This window comes from Lontra canadensis, unplaced genomic scaffold (genome assembly GCF_010015895.1).
Source record: "Lontra canadensis isolate GAN:19392208 unplaced genomic scaffold, GSC_riverotter_1.0 scaffold261, whole genome shotgun sequence".
Lineage (NCBI taxonomy): Eukaryota > Metazoa > Chordata > Mammalia > Carnivora > Mustelidae > Lontra > Lontra canadensis.
This window is the reverse complement of record NW_022631255.1, coordinates 133761-146242: the sequence shown is the minus strand read 5'-3', so window position 1 is coordinate 146242 and position 12482 is coordinate 133761.

The following is a 12482-nucleotide window of genomic DNA, read 5'->3' as shown; positions in this document are numbered from 1 at the left end:
AAAAAAGAACAAGAGGCAGTACCAATGGCTAGGGATCTAATCAATACACACATTGGTAATATGTCAGATCTAGAGTTCAGAATGACGATTCTCAAGGTGTTAGCTGGGTTTGAAAAAGGCATTGAGAATATTAAAGAAACACTGTCTGGAGAAATAAAATCCCTTTCTGGAGAAATAAAAGAACTAAAATCTAACCAAGCTGAAATCAAAAAACAAATTAATGAGGTGTAATCAAGAATGGAGGCTCTTACTGCTAGGATAAATGAGGCTGAAGAGAGAATTAGTTATATAGAAGACCGAATGATGGGGAATAAAGAAGTTGAGCAAAAGAGAGACAAACAACTACTGGACCATGAGGGGAGAATTCAAGAGTTAAGTGATACCATAAAATGAAACAATATTAGAATAATTGGGTTTCCTGAAGAAGAAGAAAGAGAGAGGGGAGCAGAAGGTATATTGGAGTGAATTATAGTAGAGAATTTACCTAATATGGCAAAGGGAACAAGCATCAAAATCCAGGAGGCACAGAGAAGCCCCCTCAAAATCAATAAAAATAGGTCCACACCCCATCATTTAATAGTAAAACTTACTAGTCTTAATGAAAAAGAGAAAATCCTGAAAGCAGTTCAGGATAAGAAGTCTGTAACATACAATGGTAGAAATACTAAACTGGCAGCAGACTTATCCACAGAGACCTGGCAGGCCAGAAAGAACTGGCATGATCTATTCAGAACAATAAATGAGAAAAATATGCAGCAAAGAATACTCTATCCAGCTAGGCTATCATTGAAAATAGAAGGAGATATAAAAAGCCTCCAGGACAAACAAAAATTAAGAGAATTTGCAAACATCAAACCAGCCCTACAGGAAAATTTGAAAGGGGTCTTCGAAGCAAAGAGAGAGCCTAAAAGTATTTGACAAGACAGGGACAGAGACAATATACAGTAACAGTCACCTTACAGGCAATACAATGGCACTAAATTTATATCTTTCAATAGTTACCCTGAATGTAACTAGGATAAATGCCCCAATCAAAAGACACAAGGTGTCAGGATGGATAAAAAAACAAAACCCATCAATATGCTGCCTACAAGAGAATCATTTTAGACTTGACTCCAAATGTAAAGTGAGGGCTTGGAAAACAATTTACCAAGTTAATGGATATCAAAAGAAAGCTGGGGTGGCAATCCTTGTATCAGATAAATTAGATTTTAAGCCAAAGACTATAATAAGAGATGAGGAAGGACACTATATCATACTCGAAGTGTCTGTCCAGCAAGAAGATCTAACAATTTTCAATATCTATTCCCCTAACATGGGAGCAGCCAACTATATAAACCAATTAATAACAAAATCAAAGAAACACATTGACAATAATACAATTATAGTAGGGGACTTTAATACCCGCCTCACTGAAATGGGCAGATCATTCAAGCAAAAGATCAACAAGGAAATAAAGACCTTAAATGACACACTGGACCAGATGGACATTACAGATATATTCAGAAATTCCATCCCAAAGCAACAGAATACACATTCTTCTCTAGTGCACATGGAACATTCTCCAGAATAGATCACATCCTGGGTCATAAATCAGGTCTCAAACTGGTACCAAAAGATTGGGATCATAGCTTGCATGTTTTCAGACCACAATGCTCTGAAACTAGAATTCAATAACAAGAGGAAAGGTGGAAAGAACTCAAATACATGGAGGCTAAAGCTCATCCTACTAAAGAATGAATGGGTCCACCAGGAAATTAAAGAAGAATTGAAAAAAAATTCATGGAAACAGATGAAAATGAAAACACAACTGTTAAAAATCTGTGGGACACAGCAAAGGTGGTCCTGAGAGGAAAGTACATAACCACACAAGTCTTTCTCAAAGAACAAGAAAGGTCTCAAGTACATAGCTGAACCCTACACCTAAAAGAGCTGGAAAAAGAATAACAAAGAAAGCCTAAACCCAGCAGGAAAAGAGAAATCATAAAGATCAGAGCAGAAATCAATGAAATAGAAACCCACAGAAGAGTAGAACAGATCAGTGAAACTAGGAGCTGGTTCTTTGAAAGAATTAATAAGATTGATAACCCCCTGGCCAGACTTATCAAAAAGAAAAGAGAAAGGACCCAAATAAATAAAATCATGAATGATAGAGGAGAGAATACAACCAACACCAAAGAAATACAAACAATTATAAGAACATATTATGAGCAACTATACACAAGCAAATTTGACCATCTGGAAGAAATGGATGCATTTCTAGAGACATATAAACTACCACAACTGAACCAGGGAGAAATAGAAAACCTGAACAGACCATTAACCAGTAAGGAGATTGAAGCAGTCATCAAAAATCTCCCAACAAACAAGAGCCCAAGGCCAGATGGCTTCCCAGGGGAATTCTACCAAGTGTTTAAAGAAGAATTAATACCTATTCTTCTGTAACTGTTCCAAAAAATAGAAATGGAAGGAAAACTTTCACACTCATTTTATGAGGCCAGCATTACCTTGATCCCAAAACCAAAGACCCCATCAAAAAAGAGAATTACAGACCAATATCCTTGATGAACACAGATGCAAAAATTCTCACCAAAATATTAGCACATAGGATCCAATAGTACATTGCAAGGATTATTCACCATGACCAAGTGGGATTTATTCCTGGGCTGCAAGGTTGGTTCAACATCCGCAAATCAATCAATGCGATACAATACATTAATAAAAGAAAGAACAAGAACCATATGATACTCTCAATAGATGCTGCAAAAGCATTTGACAAAGTACAGCATCCTTTCTTGATCAAAACTCTTCAAAGTGTAGGGATAGAGGGTACATTCCTCAATATCATCAAAGCCATCTATGAAAAACCCACAGTCAAGATCATTCTCAATAGGAAAAAACTGAGTGCTTTTCCACTAAGATCAGGAACATGGCAGGAATCTCCACTATCACCACTGTTATTCAACATAGTATTAGAAGTCCTAGCCTCAGCAATCAGACAACAAAAATAAATTAAACGCATTTGAATACTCAAAGAAGAAATCACACTATCACTCTTTGCAGATGATATGATACTTTATGTGGAAAGCCCTAAAGACTCCACTCCAAATCTTCTAGAACTCATACAGGAATTCAGTAAGGTGTCAGGATATAAAATCAATGCACAGAAATCAGTTGCAATTCTATACACCAACAAGACAGAAGAAAGAGGAATTAAGGTGTTGACCTCATTTACAATTGTACCCAAGACCATAAGATACCTAGGAATAAATCTAACCAAAGAGGCAAAGAATCTGTACTCAGAAAACTATAAAGTACTCATGGAAGAAATTGAGGAAGACAAAAGGAAATGGAAAAATGTTCCATGCTCATGGATAGGAAGAACAAATATTGTACAAATGTCTATGCTACCTAAAGCAATCTACACACTTAATGCAATCCCTATCGAAATACCATTATTTTTTTTCAAAGAAATGGAACAAATAACCCTAAAATTCATATGGAACCAGAAAAGAACTCAAATAGCCAGAGGAATGTTGAAAAAGAAAGCCAAAGTTGGTGACATCACAATTCCAGACTTCAAGCTCTATTACAAAGCTGTCATCAATAAGACAGTATGGTACTGGCATAAAAACAGACACATAGATCCGTGGAACAAAATAGAGAGCCCAGAAATGGACCCTCAACTCCATGGTCAACTATTCTTCAACAAAGCAGGAAAGAATGTTCAATGGAGAAAAGACAGACTCTTCAACAAATGGTATTGGGAAAATTGGACAGCCTCATGCAAAAGAATGAAACTGGACCATTTCCTTACACCGTATAAAAAAATAGACTCAAAATAGATGAAAAACCTCAATGTGAGACAGGAATGCATCAGAATCTTTGAGAAGAACACAGGCAGCAACCTCTTTGACCTCAGCCACAGCAACTTCTACCTAGAAACATTGCCAAAGGCAAGGGAAGCAAGGGTAAAAATGAACTACTGGGACTTCATCAAGATCAAAAGCTTTTGCACAGCAAAGGAAACAGTCAACAAAACTAAAGGACAACTGACAGAATGGGAGAAGACATTCACAAATGACATATCAGATAAAGGGCTAGTATTTGAAATCTATAAAGAACTTATCAAACTCAACACCCAAAGAACAAATAATCCAATCAAGAAATGGGCAGAGGACATGAACAGACATTTCTGCAAAGAAGACATCCAGATGGTGAACAGACACATGAAAAAGTGCTCCACATCACCCGGCATCAGGGGAAAACAAATCAAAACCACAATGAGATACCACCTCACACCAGTCAGAATGACTAAAATTAACAAGTCAGGAAACGACAGGTGTTGGCAAGGATGAGTAGAAAGGGGAACCCTCCTACACTGTTGGTGGGAATGCAAGCTGGTGCAGCCACTCTGGAAAACAGCATGGAGGTTCTTCAGAAATTTGAAAATAGAGCTACCCTATGACCCAGCAATTGCACTGCTGGGTATTTACCCTAAAGATACAAATGTAGTGATCCGAAGAGCCACGTGCACTCGAATGTTTATAGCAACAATGTCCACAATAGCCAAACTATGGAAAGAGCCTAGATGTCCATCAACAGATGAATGGATATAGAAGATGTGGTACGTGTGTGTGTGTGAGTGTGTGTATAATGGAATACTATGCAGCCATCAAAAGAAATGAAATCTTGCCACTTGCAATGATGTGGCTGGAGGGTATTATGCTGAGTGAAATAAGTCAATCAGAAAAAGACAGTTATCATATGATCTCCCTGATATGAGGAATTTGTGAGGCAGAGTGGGGGACTTGGGGGCTAGGGAAGGAAAAAGTGAAACAAGATGGGATCGGCAGGGAGGCAAACCATAAGGGACTCTAAATCTCAGAAAACAAACTGGAGGTTGCTGAGGGGATGGGGGATATTGAGAGTGTGGTTGTGTTATGGACATTGGGGAGGGTATGTGATATGGTGAGTGCTGTGAAGTGTGTAAGCCTGAAAATTCACAGACCTGTACCCCTGGGGCAAATGATACATTATATGTTAATAAAAATGATTAACAAAAAAAAGATAAATAAATATTAATTACCATCTTGGGTGACTGGGTATCTAGTCTATAAAAAATAACTCAAAGAAATATTATAAGCAACCAAAATTTTAGGTCCTTTCAAAGGTATGTTCCTGTCCCCCAAGGATATGTAATTGCTATAAAGTGTGTTGTTTTGTAAATCACCAAAATTGTAATGGTCTGCCTGGCTCTTAACATTATTCCCTTATTATTCATAGCAGAAAGCCTTTAAATGACTAATATGCACACTTACTCCCACTTGAGACTCGACATGGCATCAGACCTAAACCCAGGAAAGCAAGATGTACTGACTGAATCCTACTCCTTGCCTGCAATCTCTACATTGATCATCCTCATAACTTGTCCCCTTTGATCAGTTCTGGGGAACCAGTTTCATTATTTACCCCTTTATGCCTACATTCCTTCTCCAAATACCTATCATTTTTCAAGATGTAGCAAAATGTTACATGCTTTATATAACCTTTTTAAAAAAATCTCCCCTCCCCTACACACACACACACACACACACACACACACACACACAATAAATTTCTGTAGCTGAAACCACTTAGTCAATGGTATTTTTGTCATAGTAGCACAAACAGACCAAGACACTCCTATATGTGTGTGTATATTATTCATTAACTTACAAATTCTTGAGGATAGAGACAATTTCTGAATCATTTTAATGTGCACAGGTCCATTTGCAGAGTTCCTTCTGATCGTTATTTTAAATTATATTTAATTATATTTCTCCCTTTACTCTGTACTGCATTTCCTTCTGTCTTCTTTTCCCTTTCCTGTTTTCTCTTTAAGCAACTATGGGATTCTTTGTAAGAACATTTACCCTCTCAATGAGCCTTCCTTTAGAGACATCAACTTGAATTTTCTCTGCATGGAATTGGAAGCCATTCCATATATGTGTTTTGTGCCCTCCATGATCCTTCACTGTCCCAAATGCCTAGGCCTATAGATTAACCACAGATAACTCTGTATCATTTCTATCAGCTGAACAAATTGCATTATCACAGTACCCAATCTTGTTATTACTAGCCCAAGGCTGTCCTGAGAAACATTGCCTTTAACTGCTTAGCAACTCCCCAAGACCTGCTGATCACTCTTCATGCTACGTAGTGGTTGCGATTTCTGGCTTCCCACAGGCACTGAACCTGCACATTTTCCAAAAATTATCTTGCCTCCTTTCACTCTTTCTGGGTTATCTTCCAGAGTAACAATATGATCTTCACAAATGAAGGGTTAAGTACTATAAGTATATACATTTTCATTAAGAATAATTGATCTGACACAAAAAATATGCTCTAGTTATTTTTAAATCAGGCACATTATAAATACCAAGTACCTTCCAATTCAGCAATTAGATTACAAAAATTAAATCACGAATCTTACATTTTACATTAATTTCATTCTCAATAGGGAATATTGAAATTGACATTAAGGCAAATAGGAAAGAGTACATGGGGCAGAAATGAAACAGTTTATTAACAAACACCTTGCGTTGCAGAATCTTCTAACGTCACTTGAAATATCATCTACCAAGATCTCTGAGGTGAGTGAACTTATATTCTTGAATAAGTCAGTTGAGAAAAAAGATTATGGAATCACATACACACATACATGTGCATGCATTCACAAATATATACATATATGTATGTGGTTAGATAAAGTAGGAAAGATGCACATTTGTCCCTGCCCTACAAAGTGGCTTGAAAATGAATTTATTAAGTTGCATAAGTCTGCAGTAAAGGCAAAGTGCCTGCTGGAATTGAGTTTTTTTTTTTTCCTTGAACAATGACCCTGTTGGTGAAACTTCGCCAGCTTCCAGGGCAGGCAGAGTTTGCATGTAAAGCAGGAGGATAAGCAACCGATGGAGTATGGGAGAGAAAAGACAAATGTACTATTTGGATCTCGATCTCCAAAAGAAATCCCTGATCCCCTGATGAGTCAAATGCAGGATCAGTTGGCTTTGTTGGGGACCATGGAGTCCATTATGATTTTCAGATAAAGTGGGCTTAATTTCTGCATGAGAGATAGGACCAGCCTGGGGATTCTCAACAATAAGACTATAAAAACTCTCTGACATTAAGAGGACTGCTGGGGAGGTGGACGGGATGGGGTGGCTGGGTGATGCACACTGGGGAGGGTATGTGCTATGGTGAGTACTGTGAATTGTGTAAGACTGATGATTCACAGACCTGTACCCCTGAAACAAATAATACGTTGTATGTTAAAAACAAAAAACAAAAAACTCTCTGACAGTGACCATGATGCAATGAAAACAACCCATTCGTTACCCTGATTGGATTAAAGAAACTTGGGAATTCCCCTCAACCTTTGGACCTCTGATGACACAGTGGAGAAACAACATGTATTTCACCCCCACAAACCACTCTTGCAATAGTATTTTCTTAATAGCATACATTTTGAATGTTCCTTCTCTGTATGTTTAGTGCTTTAGTCGCATCTTTGTAAAAATACTGACCACAAAAAAATAATAATAATACTGACCACATTTTTATCATAAATATTTATGTACATGTTTATCTGAGGCAAGAGATGGCAAACTCTCAGGGAGGGCCTACAACTCATTTATTCTATTGCTGATCGCAAGTCTTTTCCATATATAGAATAGGGACCCAAGATTTCTGTTCAGTGAACATATAAATAAATGGCTACAGAACACAGGCACAAATACCTTTATAGAGAATTATTAATTTATAAATTTATACTTTTTATGCACATTTTTCTTTCCACCATTGATAATATTCTTATATTCGGTAATGTTATTTTCAAAAAGTTTTTTAAATGGGTGATAGTTTAGAGCCAACATAATCAGTGCAATGACAATATAAATAATTGGAGAGAGATCATATAACTATTAAATATTCCCACAATGAGATTTTATAAATATGACAGTAATAATAAAGTTTTTGCACATTTGCTTAATTGCAAATTACAGCACATTCTATGCCATCAAATTACTGACAAAATGTAGAATTAAAAAGATTCACAAATCATCTACTATCAAAGTTAGGGATGATACAAATCCAATCAATTTGAGATGATTGTTTTCAGGCCAAAAAAAAGAAGGAAAAAGCACAAATAGATAAATATAAGTAAGTTGTAGGTACCAGCAGTCTTAAATTTATAGGCATATGTAAATATTTTTAAAGTTTGAGGAAGATTGTTTTTAATTATTTAGGAATTTTCAACTGAGTCATTTGTCAGTGTTTAAGATACACTGTGTATGAATTATTCAAATATCTACTTTTATAATTTGTTAGATTTTTTTTTACAATATGGCATTTCCTTACTGATATGAACAAACAAATAGTATTTTCTCCTTCTTTTCCTACTGCATTTCTTTGCTCAAGGCATGATTTCTTATTCCAATAATTTGTTCCTAGAGTAATTATTAATGAGTCTCATTATAATGCCATAAAGCAAATATGAAACTTTTAATTTTACATATAAGTCTAACCATACTTATAAATATACATACATATATATATAAACACACACCAGAATTATGCAATATGTAGTTCATGTGTAAATTATTTCTAAACAACAAATGGGGAAATAATAATGGAAGGAAAACTTAAAACTTATGAAACTCTCTAAAGGACAAAGCAAAATGCAGATTAAATACATAGTTAATGTGTTCTGAAAGTAATAAAAACTATAGCTAGACGGAATATTAAGAAAAATTTTCCATTTAGTTTTTACCATGTCAATAAAAAGCAAATTTTTCATGCTTAATTACTTTTCTGGCATTCTAATTCATAGATGATTTTAAATTATGGGAGATAAATAGTATTAATTATAGAGTAATAATGTATCTTCATGTTTTTTTATGTATAGTGTGCTTCAAAATCCTAATTACTTTTTTGCTGAGAGTATTCCAATAAACTCCTATCCAGAAATATGACTGTCCATCTAAAACAATGGCATGAACCCGTGGAATCTCACTACTTAATAATTTTTATTTTGTTTCAAAAATTGTAATAGTAATCTAAGAAAATGAAAAAGTAAAGTTTTCTTCTGCCCACCTGGATAGCCCATTTTCTCCTATCTTCTGTTGGAAATCCTATTAATTCTTATTATAGATTCAACTCACATACCACCTCTTTCCTGAAATCTTCTCTATTTCTTCCTCTATTTTCCCTGATTTTAGCAATACCATCTACTATGCCTATATCATTTTAATTGGGCTTCTTTTTAGCATATTGATTTTTTTCTTTGTAATATGGTTTATATCTCTTTGCCATTAAATTGCAAATTTCAAAACATCAGGGCCAACTTTTCTCTATCTCCAGCATTTATCATGCTGTGTTACACATAGTTCATACAATGATGGTCTGCTGGATTCTCATTACCATCTTTCTTCTTCCATTCACATTAATGCAGATAATACAAATTGTGCAAATGACTTTGAGTAACACAGAAGAAAATTAAAACAGAGCTCCTACTTGAGAAGTTTATACACTTTCTTGGAGAAGAAAGATCGGAGAAAGAGTTGACAGTATCATTACAAGGTTGATTTAAAATGTAAACAGTAAAACTGCTTAATTATTGAACACAAAATCTGAAACTAATGATATACTATATGTTGGCTAATTGAATTTAAATTAAAAAATACAAACAATATTATAATGGTAATTACATGTTATTTGAAGAGGCCAACATATTAAACTCTATCTATGCTATGATTAAAACTATAAAATACTAAAAGAAAAACCTATAAAATACTTATATGCATTTTCAAAATGTTTATAATATAACATTGAAGGTAAATGAGTCACTATATTAGTTGTTGACTTTTTCTTGACTGTTATGTCACGATTATATAGTACATTTATACAGTTCACTAAATAATAGTCCAGGAGAGTCCTTAGAAGCCTGTCACCACACAGCATTATATTTGGATATAATAACTTCAAAATCCAATATTCACTCCAAATAATTATGTAGAGACAATATTATTTTTCTCTGACATTCTTGGAACTCCACATGTTTATGGTACCAGGACTTTTTTTTTTTCTTTTTCTTTTGTTTCCTGATCTCAAAACTGTCTCTAATGTAGTCAAAACTTTGTAAAACCCAACCACCATGACAGGTGGAATACAACTGTGTCATATCCCCTATCAGTGAGATCCTAAATTTGACTTTTCCTGTTTAGGTAGTTTCCAAATACAAATTATCTTACTTTTAATATAATATATATGGTATTCGACCAAAGATTTGAATCAACATCTTGTTGTTACACAATTGTGTTCCAAATACAATGATCTCAAAAATTCCAATCTATTCTGTTACAGTAAAATAACTAAATCCAAGTACTCAACTAGTATAATAAGATAACAATGAAATATAAATCTCAAAAATCACATGTCTCCCATGGCTATATAGTTATTAATATCAGAAACATTTGAATAAAAAGAAAAGTAAATTTGGAATGCTAAATACAATTAAAATACTACAAGTAAGATTGGTGCAAAAGGACCATCAAGTGTAAAAAATGAGACTAACGCCATTTACAAATATCAAAATTAACTAAAGAGGGAAGCTTGAAGTCTTAATCTATAACACAGATTTCTTTGAGAAAGAAGTGCAGCATAATTGATCAAAACAGACTTAAATCAAAACTGTGGCTGCCTATATAGTAATAAATAAAGATTGCTGTATTTTAGCACATGGTTATTTCCAAATGACTTGCTATTTTGTTTTTCTAAAATTGCTATCACAAACGCTGATATACCAAGATGCTTTTCACATCAGTAGTAGATAGACTGCTGTTTTCTTCACCACCAGAGTAGAGGTCAAACAATTTAGTAAAACTGATTTAGGGTTCTGTATGGTTCAAGTAACCTTGGTGACTGGTTAATTCACAGGTAAAAGGGGGAGCAAAGAAACATAAATTTCATGTGAGAATTGTGTAAATTAAGTTGTCACATGACCAAGTGGATGACATTCTTCTCTTTAAAAAGTGCAGACATTTTCAAAAAATCCACAAAAATATGCTAGCTCAATAAGTGATTTTCCTCACCTATAAAATGGAAATTACTGCTTATCGTATAAGGGTGCTGAGAAGAATAATCAACCATCAAACTCCATAAGATTACTTCACTTCATAGTTATATTGTGTTATTGTTCAAAATAGGTAATGTGGAAACCAACATGAACTCTTTTTGAAAACATGTTAATCTTGGTAATGGTCACAATGGCTTTAAGCAAAGTGAAATGGGGACTTTTCCATTCAGTACAGAACATTTTATTCAAGACAGAACAATTTGGCTACTCAAGGCCTCAGAACTCAATTTTGATTTCTGAGGCTGGCTTTTCTCACCTCGCAAACTTTTATCCACCCTCCTGAGAGCAAAATTTTTAACCTCCTTATTTTCCCATAAGGAATCCTACTCTTAATCTCTCTCTTTCTCTTTCATGCCAGAGTTCTGATTAATTAAAGCATTATGCATCCAGACATTCTTTCAATCCTCAAATATTTATTGAATGTCACTTTGTACCAGCTACAGTGGCAAATAAAGCCCACTCAAGAAGTTTGGAGTCAAATGTGGAGACAGACTTAGACAAATACTAACATAAAATATGATGAGTACAATCAAATAGCAATAAGAACTATACTATGTTAAGAGCCCTATACTGCTGCCTTAAACTTTGGGCAAATTCCCTAGGTACCCACCTAGCTTTATTTGACCTTCCAACATAAGCATAGTCTAGTAGTTATCAACAGAGATGTTACTTGTCCAAAGTAAGAATAGAAATGTGTGGGACAAGTTTTGGTTGTCACGGTGATTATGACTTTTCTAGTTTTTCATTTGGTGGGAAGTTCCAGAAATAAAACTGGATTGTAGCATCCAAAATTTAAAAAGATGTGGAACAGCTGGAAGTTTTATCCTTGTTAGTAAGAGTACGTATTTATTATTTAAACCAATTTGAAAAATTATTTTCCAATACCTAATAAACTAAACACAGACACAGCCAATGAACAAGGAGTTTTCTTCCTAAATGTATGGCTGAATGAAGTGCAAATACAAATCAACAGAAGATATATATACAAGAATTTCATAGAAGTGCTATTTATTATTAGCAAAAAAAAACAAAAGAGGAACAACCCAAAAGTCTCTAAAGAACAAAATAAATAAATTGCATTATTCACACTATGAAAATACTCTATAAAAATGAAAAAAAGCATGACTATTGCTTAAAACAACAATTTAGATGAATTTCACAAACAAGACTCTGAGTGAAAGAAGCAAGACAGTTTCACCCCATTTGTAAAAAACTCAAAACAGGCATAGATAATCAATAGTGATAGAAATTTGAATATGGTAATGTTTAGGATTAATAACTGGAAGACAGGAAGAATGTTTCTGAA